The sequence below is a fragment of the Micromys minutus genome (genome assembly GCF_963924665.1).
Source record: "Micromys minutus genome assembly, chromosome: X".
NCBI classification, from domain to species: Eukaryota; Metazoa; Chordata; class Mammalia; order Rodentia; family Muridae; genus Micromys; species Micromys minutus.
The window spans coordinates 25,155,228-25,168,799 of NC_137970.1; positions in this window are offsets into that span (position 1 = coordinate 25,155,228).

Sequence of the window (13,572 nt, forward strand, 5' to 3'; positions counted from 1 at the left end):
TTTCTGGTTTCCCCTCTGGAATCCTCCCATCCCACCCCCCACTGCCTCTATGAGAGTGTTTCCCCCACTAACCCACTCCCTCCCACCTCCTTGCCCTGGCATTCTCCTACATTTAGCCTTCACAGGACCAAGGGCCTTTCCTCTCACTGACGCCCAATAAAGCCATCCTCCACTACATTTGCAGTTGGAGCCATGGGTTCCTCCATGTGTACTCTTTGGTTGATGGTTTAGTCTCTGGTAGCTCTAGGGGAACTGGTTGGTTGGAATTGTTGTTCTCCCTATGTGGTTGAAAAACTTCAACTCCTTCAGTTCTTTTTCTATCTCCTCCCTTGGGGACCCTATTCTCAGCCCAATGGTTGGTTGAGAACATTCGACTCTGTATTTCTCAGGCTCTGGCAAAGCCTCTCAGGAGAAAGTTATATCAGGCTCCTGAAAGCATGTACTTCTTACTATCCACAATACTGTCTGAGTTTGGTGACTGTATATAGGATGTATCCCCTGGTGGGGCAGTCTCTAGATGACCTTTCCTTTGGTGTCCCTGCTCCACACATTTTCTCTGTATTTCTTCCTGTGAATATTTTGTTCCCCTTCTAAGAAGGACTGAAGCATCCACTCTTTGGTCTCCCATCTTCTTGAGTTTCATATGGTCTGTGGATTGTATCTTAAGTACTTTGAGTTTTGGCTAATATCCACTTATCAGTGAGCGCATACAATATGTGTTCTTTTGTGATCTGGTTACTTCACTCAGGATGATATTTTGTAGTTTCATCCATTTGCCTAAGAATTTATTGAAGTTGTTGTTTTTAATAGCTGAATAGTACTCTGTTGTGTAAATGTACCATATTTCCTGTATGCATTCTTCTGTTGAAGGAGATCTGGGTTCTTTCTTGCTTCTGGCTATTATAAATAAGCCTGAAATGCATGTTGTGTAGCACATGTCCTTGTTATATGTTGGAGTGTCTCTGGGGTGTATGCCCAGAAGTGGTATAGCTAGGTCTTCAGGTAGTATTATGTCAAATTTTCTAAAGAATCACCATACTGATTTCTAGAGTGGTTGTACCAACTTAACTTGCAATCCCACCAGAAATGGAGGGGTGCTCTTCTTTCTCCCCATCCTTGCCAGCATCTGCTGTCACTTGTGATTTTTATCTTAGCCATTCTGACTTGTGTGAGGTAGAATCTCAGATTTTTTTTTATTAATTTGCATTTCCCTGATGCCTAGGGTGTCGAACCTTTTTTAGAAGCATCTTGGCCACTTGATACACTTCAGTTGAGAATTCTTTGTTTGTCTATGTTGCCCTTTATTTATTAGGGCTATTTGTTTCCCTGGAGACTAACTTTTGAGCAGGTCTTAAGTTTGATTGTTTACTTCCAAGGTATGTCTACCATTACTGCACCCTTGTTGTGATTCTGCCATGATAATCATTGTTGTGGTTCATAGCAATTATAACTGAGTATATCTGTTGGTTGCTTCCCTTAGATTGATCATGGTTTTATTTCTTTTTCTTTTTATTATTATAAATTTACACTTTTTACTGTGACAGTTGATAACATATTTTAGTAAAGATATGAGGAAAAGAAAACTCTCATCTAATGTTACAAAATGTTGCATCCACTATGGAAATTAGTAGAGAATTATCAAAAGCTAAAATTAAATCTACCCAACAATTCACATTTATTACTCCTTGGCAAGTACTCAAAGGACTTTACATCTTACTCCACAGATCTTCATTATTATCAAATTCACAATAGCTAAAAAATGTGAACAACCAAAATACCCTTTACCCAATGAATGGGTAATAGAAATGTGGTACATATACACTATGAACTAATTTTCAGCTGTAAAAAAAAAAAAAGAAATCAGAAACTCTTCAGGTAAATTAATAAAATGATGAAAGATAATTTTGAGGGAGGTAACATGGATCCAGGGAGACAAACATCACATGTCTCATGGGAGGCTCCTAACTCCAAATCATCAGATGTGATATGGAGTTATATCATTAGATATATTCTAGAATAAGTGCAAAATCCAGGCTGGTAAAGGGGGACTGCTGCAGAGGTAGAGGGTGCTGAGGGAACAATAATGATTGGAATAACAGAATACAAATAAATTGATGGGGAGAATTGGGAGTTGTAATTAGGGAGTAACAAAGTAGGTGAATATAGAGAGAATAGTAAAATTACAGTAAGAAGTTTGTGAGAAATTATACTATTAACTATCTAAAATACTCTATTTACACATAATTATGTGTATAATTATATATATATATAGTTTAAATTAAATGTTCAAATCTGGGCTGATAACAATGTTTGTATGCCCAAAATCTGTCTAATAAAAATCCTAACGCCAGGCATAAAAAGCCTTATCCTGAGTTAGTCAGCGTTGTCCAAGAGATGCCCCATACCTTAGCAGGCTACTGATACAGCCCTGGTTTGCCCTTATGTAGGTGAAAGGTGTGTCTCTATTTTTGAAGACAACATGAATTTTGAATCTTCTGTAATACTTTGGGGAAGAACTCTATAGAACGGGATAGTAAATGATGGAGCTTAAATTGAGGAAAGAGGAGGAATAAATTATACCAAGAATTCATATATTCACAAGTAACATTGTACAGAATGAGCAGAATATATATACTGTTAAGTAAATAGAGGTCATGAATTTCAATGAACGAAGGGGGAGCACACGAGAAGATTGGGAGATTAAAAGGTGTATAAATAATGTAATTCTATTTTAATTAAAATAAAACCATAAGAAAACCTTTATTTAAATGTATATATAATATATGTAAGCACATGTGTAAGCCACAGACTATCTACCAAAATCCCAGTGTCAGACATGGGAAAGCCAGAGGAGTACATGAGACACCCAGAAAAATGATAGCAGTTGCTATTGCTTTCTGTTTTTTTCCCAGAACTCAATGGTTAAACACTTTTGCTGAAGACACCACATACTCTGTGTATAGGAGTTGGAGGAAGGCAGGTAGAATTAACCTGGAATCCTCCTCCCTGAACACTAACTTTTACAAAATTTGAAGGTACTATGTAAGAGTTCCAAAAACACTGAAGCTCAACATCTGTACATAATGTTAAGATTTAAATTAATGTTATGTAAGGAAATAATAAATTTATAACATGACATGGGAACACCAGATATTGATTTTTCTCAATAAATATATTTGAAATGTCAACAAATGTGGGGAGGAACATAAGCATCACTCAACTTCTAGAGAATACTTGAGATAAATGATGTTCAAATACCTCAGATGTTTTTCTACTTTACCTAACCTTGAACTTGCTGACCTGAGAACCAGGCTTCCTTGCTCAACTCTAAACTCTTAACTCTGTTATAAAAGGAGCTATAACATTAAAGATGAACCATTTACAATTTGCATTCATATGCTTCCTTGCCCCGAGTCCTCTGGTTTCCCATTTCAGTTTTTCTGGTATTAATTACAGGAAGTGATTTGACCAATTTCTCACATAGGAGGACCTGGGGAACTCTAAGAATTCTACTGTTAAGAGTAGGGGGCTTCTCTTATTTTGCTAAGCATATCTTTTCCTTGATAAGATACATTTTAAGTAAGTCTTACAATGCACTATTTCTTTTTTAAAGGTATTCACTACTATGTTGTGACCCCCTGTTGTACTAATTTATGTATAGGAATAGTTTGCCTGCATGTCTATATTGGTACAATGTGATTGCTTTGTGTTTATTTTATTTTTGTTTCATTCTTCCAGAAATATTATAGTCAGATTCAAAACTTTAATAAAAAGTGTTAATTCCCAATGTAATCAAATTACTTCTCTTCTGTTCTTGGATTTTTTTCATTCTGTATTCTGTCATTAAGAGCATCCTCATCTCTTCACACTCTTTTAAGCTTCATTTCTATGCTTGAGATCTTGATTCCCTTTTAGTAACTGTCTATTCTTCCATATTGTAGAAAACGTAGAACTCTCAAACAAAGTCCAAACAGTAGTACATGTTGGGAGCCGGTCACATTTTATAGATTGGCAATAATTATAGGCCACATTTGCCAGCCTGTCAGTCTTAATCTATATTCCTATGTATCTATTCATTTCTTTTGTCAAAGGAATATTTTAAATCTCTACTCTTCTATGGGCATCAAATCCTACACGTTGTTTCATTCACATTCTTTAGCTCTGGTTAATCTGCTTTCAGATGAGATACCTTTAAGTTTCAGCCACACACTTTATAAATTAACTCTCCATTATACTATAGTAGGAGAAACACCTCAATAATTGACAAATAATTCCCATATTTCTGCTCAAACTTCATCAGTAAACTGTAATGATCATTCTTTCCTGGGTATTCATTTTATTCAGTTTCATTATATCTTTTCTCTGAAAATTTGACCTTTGATGTTATTTTCTTTCATAAAAGTATCTTTTCTTGTCACTTAATATTTGACAAAGAGGCTAAGAACATATGCTAGAGAAATGAAAGCATCTTCAACTAATGGTTCTGAGAAAACTAGATGCCTACATGCAGTAGAATAAAATCAGAACCATATCTATCACTTTGCAAAAAATATAATTCTAAATATGTCAAAGACTTAAACCTTAAGCACTGAAACTTTATCTTGAGAAATATACCAAGTATCTTACATTATACAGGTGTAGGAAAGGATAGTTCCTGAATAGAACTCCAGTTTTCTAAGAATTAAGGTCATGGTTAACAACTGAGACTTCATGCAACTGAAATCCTTCCGAAAAGCTAAAGAATGAACCAACCAGGTTAAAGAGAATGCCCGTAGAATGGGAGCCAGCTATAAGTCTGACAGAGAGTTAATTTGCAAAATAGACAAAGACCTAAACTAAAAATAGTCTAAATCAAACAAAACAAAAGCAAAACCAGAAATGAACAAATGAAAACCCAGATGACCTATTAAAAAGGGGGGGGGAGTCTAGAAAACACAGAGAGTTCTCAAAGTACATGACTAGGAGTGGTATTGGGTCATGATACAGAGGTATCCTCAGTTTTCTCAGAAACCACCAAATTGATTTCTAAAGCTGTTATACAAGTTTGCACTCCTAGCAGCAATGAAAGTGTATTCCCCTTTCTCCACAATGTTTCCAGCTTATACTGTCTCTTGAGTTTGGGTCTTAGGCATTCCAGCAGGTATAATACAAAATCACTTTTATTTGCATTTCCCTGATGACTAAGGACATTGAATGTTTCTCTAAGTCCTTCTTACCCATTAGAGATTCCTCTGTTGAAAATACTCTTTTATGCTCTGTACCTCATTTTTTGTTCCTTTTTATTGGATATTTTATGTATTTATATTTCAAATGCTATCCCCTTTCCCAGCTCCCCCTCTCCCACCCACCCTGCACCTGCTTCTATGAGGATGCATCCCCTCCCACTCACCAACTCCTACCTCAACACTCTGGCATTCCCCTACACTGGAAAAACAAGCCTTCACAGGATCAAGGGTTTCTCCTCCTGTTGGTGCCAGACAAAGCAATCCTCTACTACACATGCAGCTGGAGACATGAGTCCCTTCATGTGTACTCTTTGGTTGGTGCTTTAGTCCCTGTGAGTTCTGGGGGGTCTGCTTGGTTGATATTATTGTTCTTCCTATGGGGTTTCAAACCCCATCCTCTCCTTCAGTCCTTCATTGGGGTCCCAGGGCTCAGTCTGATGGTTAGCTGCAAGTATCCTCATCAATATCAGTAATGCTTTTCCAGAACTTCTCTGGAGACATTCATGTCAGTCTCCTTTCAGTAACTACTTTGTGGAACAAAAACAGTATCTAAATTAACAAAATTAGAAATTAAAAGTGAGACACAACAACAGAAATTGAGGAAATTTAAGAAAAAATTGCCAGATCCTACTACAAAAGTCTATATTCAACAAAATTGGAAAATCTTGATTGACAATTCTCTAGATAGATAACAGGTACCAGAAAAACCATCTAAAAACTTCCATAATCCCTAAAGAAATAGAAGTAGTCATTAAAAGTCCTCCAACCAAAAACATGATAATAAAAATAAAAATAAATAAATAAAAATAAAAATAAGCCAAGGGCTTTGTCCATCTGCCACCTGGACCAGCAGTTTCTAAAGTTTTAAAGACTAGTGAGTAGGAGATCTGGGCAGTAGGGAGCAGAGTGATCTCTGCAGAGTGCACAAGGAAAGCACACCCCCGCCCTGCTTCCACCTGGTGGCTTTGGGGTGCAAACAGGGCTCGAACCATCTGCCACCTGGACCAGTAGAGATCCAGGGTCAGAGACCAGATACAAGGGAAAGGTAAGAACATATCACTGACAACAAGATGACAAGAGGAAAGTGAAAGAGTATATCCCAAGGAAACCAAGACAACCTGAAACACCAGAACCCAGCTCTCCCATAACAGCAAACATAGGAATGCCAAACACTCCAGAAAAAGAAGACACAAACCTGAAATCATACCTCAAGACACTGATAGAGATACTTAAACAAGAACGGGAGGAAAAGCAAAAAGAATCAGAAGCTTTTAAAGAGGAAACAAGAAAAACACTCAAAGAACTCAAAGAACTAGAGGAAAACAGAACCAAAGATATGAAGGAATGGAAGAGGGAAAGTAAAACTCTTCCTCATATTAAACCATCCCTGTATCCCAGGGATGAACCCTACTTGGTCATGGTGAATGATCCTTTTGAAGTGTTCTTGGATTTGGTTTGCAAGGATTTTGTTGAGTATTTTTGCATCAATGTTCATAAATGAGATTGGTCTGAAGTTCTCTCTCCTTGTAGGGTCTTTGTGTGGTTTAGGAATGAGGGTAATTGTAGCCTCAAAAAATGAGTTAGATAGTATTCCATCTGATTCTATCTTCTGGAATAGTTTGGAGAGTATTGGTGATATGTCCACAATAAATGTCTAATAAAATTCTGCACTGAACCCGTCTGGACTTGGGCTTTTTTTGGTTAAGAGGCTTTTGATGACTTCTTCTATTTCTTTTGGTGTTATGAGATAATTTAGATGGTTTACTTGGTCCTGGTTTAACTTTAGGATCTTGTATATGTCTAGGAATTAGTCCATTTCCTCCAGATTTTCCAATTTTGTGGAGTATAGGTATTTGTATTAGGATCTGATGATTTCTTGAATTTTCTCAGTTTCTGTTGTTATGTCTCCACTTTCCTTTCTGATTCTGTTAATTTGTATACTCTCTCTTTGCCCTCCAGTTAGTCTGGCTAGGGGTTTATCAATCTTGTTGATTTTCTCAAAGAACCATCTCTTGGTTTTGTTGATATTTTTCAATGGTTCTTTTTGTTTCTATTTGGTCTATTTCTGCCCTAATTTTGATTATTTATTGCCCTCTACTCTTCTTGGGTGTATCTGCTTCCTTTTGTTCTAGGGCTTTTAGCTGTGCTATCAAGTTGCTGATGTATGCTCACTCCAGTTTCTTTTTGGTATCACTTAGGGCTATGAGTTTTCCTCTCAGTACTGCTTTCATTGCATCCCATAGGTTTGGGTATGTTGTGCTTTTGTTTTCATTGAATTCTAGAAAATCCTTAATTTCTTTCTTTATTTCTTCTTTGACCCTGGTATCCTTTAGCAGAGAGTTGTTTAGTTTCCATGTGTATGTGGGCTTTTTGTTGTCTTTGTTGTTGTTAAAGACCAGCCGTAGACCATGGTGATCTGAGAGGATGCATGGGAGTATTTCAATCTTCTTATATCGATTGAGGCTCCTTCTGTGTCCAATTACGTGGTCAATTATCGAGAAGGTGCCGTGAAGTGCTGAGAAGAAGTTGTATCCTTTAGTTTTAGGATGCTGTGTTCTGTAGATATCTATTAATTTCAGTTGGTTCAAAGTCTCTGCTAGTTTTACAGTGTCCTTTTTCAGTTTCTGTTTCCATGATCTGTCCATTGGAGAGAGTGGGGTATTAAAGTCTCCCACTATTATTGTGTGGGGTGAAATATATTTTTTGAGCTTTAGTAGGGTTTCTTTTATGAATGTGGGTGCTTTTCTATTCGGAGCATATATGTTAAGGATTGAGAGTTCCTCCTGACAGATTTCCCAGGTAATGAGTAAAAAGTGTCCTTCCTTATCTTTTTTGATAACTTTTGATTGGAAATTTACTTTATTCGATATTAAGATGGCCACTCCAGCTTGCTTCGTGGGGCTGTTTGCTTGGAAGTTTTTTTTTTCCACCCTTTTACTATGAAATAGTATCTGTCTTTGTTTCTGAGATGAGTTTCCTGTATGCAGCAAAATGCTGGAGTTTGTTTATGTATCCAGTCTGATAGCCTATGTCTCTTTATTGGGGAGTTGAGTCCATTTTTGTTAATAGATATCAAGGAATAGTTGTTTCTGTTGCTTTAGTGGGTTGAGTTGTGTCTGTGTCTTTTTCTTCTTTTGGTTTTATTGCTTAGGGGTTTTCTTGTTTTTACTAGGATGTATTTCCCCTCATTGTGTTGGGTTTTCCACCTGTAATTCATTATAGTGCTGGGTTTGTAGTCAGATATTGTGTAAATTTTGATTTGTCTTGAAATATCTTCATCTCTCCATCTATGGTGATTGATAGTTTTGCTGGGTATAGCAGCTTGGGCTGGCACTTGTGCTCTCTTAGGGTGTGCATGATGTCTGTCCAGGCTCTTCTAGCTTCCATAGTCTCTGTTGAGAAATCGGGTGTGATTCTGATTGGTCTGACTTTATATGTTACCTGACCTTTTTCCCTTACTGCTTTTAGTCTTCTTTCTTTGCTTTGGGTAATTGGTCATTTGACTATTATGTGTCAGGAGGAATTTATTTTCTGGTCCACTCTATTTGAAGTTCTGTAGGCTTCTTTTATGCTCATGGTCATCTCATTCTTAAGGGTAGGGAAGTTTTCTTCTATGATTTTGTTGAAGATATTTACTGTGCCTCTTAGTTGATACTCTTCTCCCTCTTCTATTCTTATTATCCTTAGGTTCAGTCTTCTCATTGTTTCCTGGATGTCACAGACATTTTGGGTTAGGAGCTTTTTGGTTTTTGCATCTTCTCTGGCTGTTTTGTCTATGTTTACAATGTTGTCTTCGGCCCCCGAGATTCTGTCTTCCATCTCTTGTAGTTTATTAGAAATGCTTGCTTTTGTGACTCCTGATTTTTTTTTAGGTGTTCTACCTCTAGGGTTATCTCTTTTATTGTTTTCTTTATTTTGTCAATTACTGTTTTAAAATCCTTTTTCCATTTCTTCATCTCTTTGGTTCTGTTTTCCTCTAGGTCTTTGAGTTCTTTGAGTGTTTTTCTTGTTTAGATGTTCTTTAACAGATGAATGGATAAACAAATTGTATAACATTTACACAATGGATTACTACTCAGCTGTTAAAATTATTGACATTATAACATTCTTCAGGAAAATGGATTCAACTATATAAAATAATCTTGAGTGAGGTAACACAATCACAAAAACACACAAAGTATATACTCACTGTTAAGTGGATAATAGCTCAAAACTCAGAATACCAAAGATACATTTCACAGACCACATGAAGCTCAAGGAGAAGGAAGGCCAAAGCTTAGATGCTTCAGTCCTTATTAAAGGGGGAACAAAAATATTTATGGGAGGAGTTACAGAGACAACATTTGGATGATAAACTCAAGGAAAGGCAGTTTAGAGACTGTTCCACCTGGGTATCCTGTCCATATAGAACCACCAAACCAAGATATTATTGCAGATGCCAAGAAGTTTATGCTGACAGGAGTCTGATATCACTGTATGCTGAGAGGCTCTGCCAGAGTCTGACAAATACAGAGACAGATGATTACAGCCAACCATTGGCCATTTTTCTTATTTCCTAATTCTAAATTGCCACTATTTCCCCTTTAAGTCTATCCCCTATCTCCTTTTACTCTTTCACACCTTATTTTTGTGCTTGCTTGAGTTCTCCATGCCCTATCTTTTCACTGTGTATCTCTGTTATGTGATTGATCAAACCCTACTAAAAATGACTTTTACTTTCTCCTTATCAGCACACAGAAACCTGGGAGTTAGAAAACAAAATCCAAACAGTAATGCAAGTTTCAGGCATGTTGTCTCTTTCTTGATACCTGTGATTCTCCTCCCATAACCCCTACATATCTCATATGACATTACTCTTTTGTTTTGTGTTGAGATTTTCACAATCTCTTCTTCTGGCTTTTCTTTGTATATTCATCACTTTTTAAATTTTAAATGATGTCCCTAAACAAACATGTATTTTCTTTTAAAACTAGGTTTTCCCTAAGGGCTGGCCTAAAAGTTAACATTGGGGAATAAACCGGACTATTTGTACACATTCTCTGCTCTTATATGTAATATTGTGCAACCAGCTTTTCAGATGAGCTGGTATTTGTAAGAACTGAAAACGATCTTTAAGAACATGATGTTTTAATAGTGTTGCAATATATATATATATATATATATATATATATATATAAAATTTATTTATATATGTATGTAGAATATATATATATATATATATATATATATATATATTTAGAATACATACACACACACGTGTGTGTGTGTGTGTGTGTGTGTATGTGTGTGTGTGTGTGTAGTTTCATGGGTTTGATAGTAGGCATTGAAAACTTAATAGTTACAATGAGCATAAAGTACATGTAAAACAAAATGTAACATGGAAATAGTCAAAGTTTTCTTGTTGTATAAAGATTTTTTTGTTTTGTTTTGTTTTGTTTTCTTTATTTCTTGGAATTCATACAGTCTGTGAGTTGTTTCTGGGGCAGTGCGAGCCTCTGGGGTTAGCATCCCACTATCAGTGACTAAATATTATGTCTGTTCTTTTGTGACTGGGTTATCTCACTCAAAATGATATTCTCTAGATGCAGCCATTTTCTTAAGAATTTGGTCAAGTATTGTTTCTGGTGGCTGGGTAGTATTCCATTGTGTAAATGTACCACAATTTTTGTATCCATTCATCTTCTGAAGGACATCTGGGTACTTTCCAGCTTCTGGCTATTATAAATAGAGCTGCTATGAACATTGTGGTGCATATATCTTTGTTGTGTACTAAGGTGTCTCTGGGGTATATGCCCAGAAGTGGAATAGCTGGGTCTTCAGGTAGTATTATGTCCAATTTTCTGAGGTATCGCCAGACTGATTTCCAGAGCTCAAGTGTAAGTGGATCAAAGATCTCCACATTAAACCAGATACACTGAAACTATTAGATGAGAAAGTAGGGAAAACTTTAGAACATATAGGCACAGGAGAAAATTTTCTGAACAAAACACCAATGGCTCAAGGTCTAAGGTCAAAGATTAACAAATGGGACTTAATGAGACTGCAAAGTTTCTGTAAGGCTAAGGACATTGTCAAGAAAACAAAATGGCAGCCAACAGAATGGGAAAAGATTTTTACCAACTCCACATCAGATAGAGGCCTAATATCTAAGGTATACAAAGAACTCAAAAGCTAGACACCAGAGAATCAAATAACCCTATTAAAAATGGGGTACAGAGCTAAACAAAATGTTCTCAGTTGAGGAATATCGAATGGCTGAGAAATATCTGAGGAAGTGCTGGACATCCTTAGCCATCAGGGAAATGCAAATCAAAACAACCCTGAGATTCCACCTCACACCAGTCAGATTGGCCAAGATCCAAAACTCAGATGACAACAGATGCTGGTGAGGTTGCGGAGAAAGAGTAACACTTGTCCACTCTTGGTGGGGTTCCAAACTAATAAAACCTCTCTGCTATGCAAGAATTTAATTCTTTATTTTTTTTTAACCAATGTTCATGAGATAAATGGGTCTGAAATTCTCTTTCTTTGAGGAGTCTTTATGTGGTTTATGTATGAACATAATTGTGTTTTTGAAGAACAAATTGAGTAGTATTCCCTCTGTTTCTATTTTGTGAGTTTTGGTAGTATTATGTCTTCTATGAAGGTCTGATAGAATTCTGCACTAATACCATCTGGTCCTAGGGTTTTGCTTGTGTGTGTGTGTGTGTATGTGTGTGTGTGTGTGTGTGTGTGTGTGTGTTTGTGTGTGTGTTGTTTTGGGAGACTTGATAACTTCTTGTATTTCTTTAAGGGTTATAGGACTGTTTAGATAATTAATCTTATCCTGATTTAACTTTGGTACCTTTTATCTATCTAGCAAATTTCCCATTTCCTCCTGATTTTCCAGTTTTGTTGAGTATAAGCTTTTGAAGTAAGATTTGATGATTTCTTGAATTTCCTCAGTTTGTGTTATTATGTCTCCCTTTTCATTTCTGATTTTGGTAATTTGGATGCTTTCTCTGTGCCCTCTAGTTTTTCTGGCTAAGGGTTTATCAATCTTGTTGACTTACTCAAAGAACCAGCTCCTGGTTTTGTTGATTCTTTGTATAGTTATCTTTGTTTCTACTTGGTTGATTTCAGCTCTGAGTTTGATTATTTCCTTCCATCTTTTCCTGTTGAGGTTATATTCTCCTTTTTATGCTAGAGCTTGCAGTTGTGCTGTGAAGCTGTTAGTGTATGCTCTCTCCAGTTTTGTTTTGTTTTGTTTTGTTTTGAGGTAATTGGAGCTATTAGTTTTCTTCTTAGCTCTGCTCTTGTTTTATCCCCTAAGTTTGGGTATGTTGTACATTTGTTTTTGTTAAATTCTTAAAAATAGTGTTTAATTTCTTTATTTCTTCCTTGAACAAGTTATTATTGAGTAGAACATTGTTCAGCTTCCATGTCTATTTGAGCTTTCTGCTGTTTTTGTTGTTATTGAAGACCAGTCTTAGTCCAGAGTAATGTGATAGGATGTATGAGATTATTTCAATCTTGTATTTTTGAGGCCTGTTTTAAGTTGTATATGGTCAGATTTGGAGATGATACCAAGAAGACAGTAGGTATATTCTTTGTTTTAGAATTAAATATTCTATAGATGTATGTTTAATCCATTTGGTTCATAACTCTGTTATTTTCACTGTGTCTCTGTTCAGTTTCTGCTTCCATGATATGTCCACTGATAAGACTAGGGTGTTGAAGTCTCTCACTATTATTGTGTCTGGTTCAATAAATACTTGGAGCTTAATAAAGTTTCTTTAATAAATATGGGTGCCCTTCTATTTGGAACCTAGATGTTCAGGACTGAGAATTCATCTTGATAGATTTTTCCTTTGAAGAGTAAAAAGTGTACTTCCTTATCTTTTTGATGACTTTTGATTGAAAATCTATTTTATTCCATATTAGGATGGCTACTCCAGCTTGTTTCTTGGGACCATTTGTTTGGAAAAGTGTTTTTCCAGCCTTTTACAATGAGGTGGTATCTGTCTTTGTCTCTGAGATGAGTTTCCTGTATGCAACAAAATTCTGGATCCTATTTATGTGTCCAGTCTGATAGACTATTTTTAAGTGGGGAATTGAGTCAATTGATGGTAAGAGATATTAAAGAATAGTGACTTTTGTCTCCTGTGTTTTTTATTGTTAGAGGTAGAATTATGTTTGTGTGCTCATCTATTTTTTTGTTTGATGCAAGATAGTTACTTTCTTGCTTTTTCTAGGGTTTCTCTCCTATTGGAGTTTATCTCCTATTATCCTTTATTGGGCTAGATTTGTGGAGGGATATTGTACAAATTTGTTTTTTCCTGAAATATTTTGGTATCTCCATCTTTGG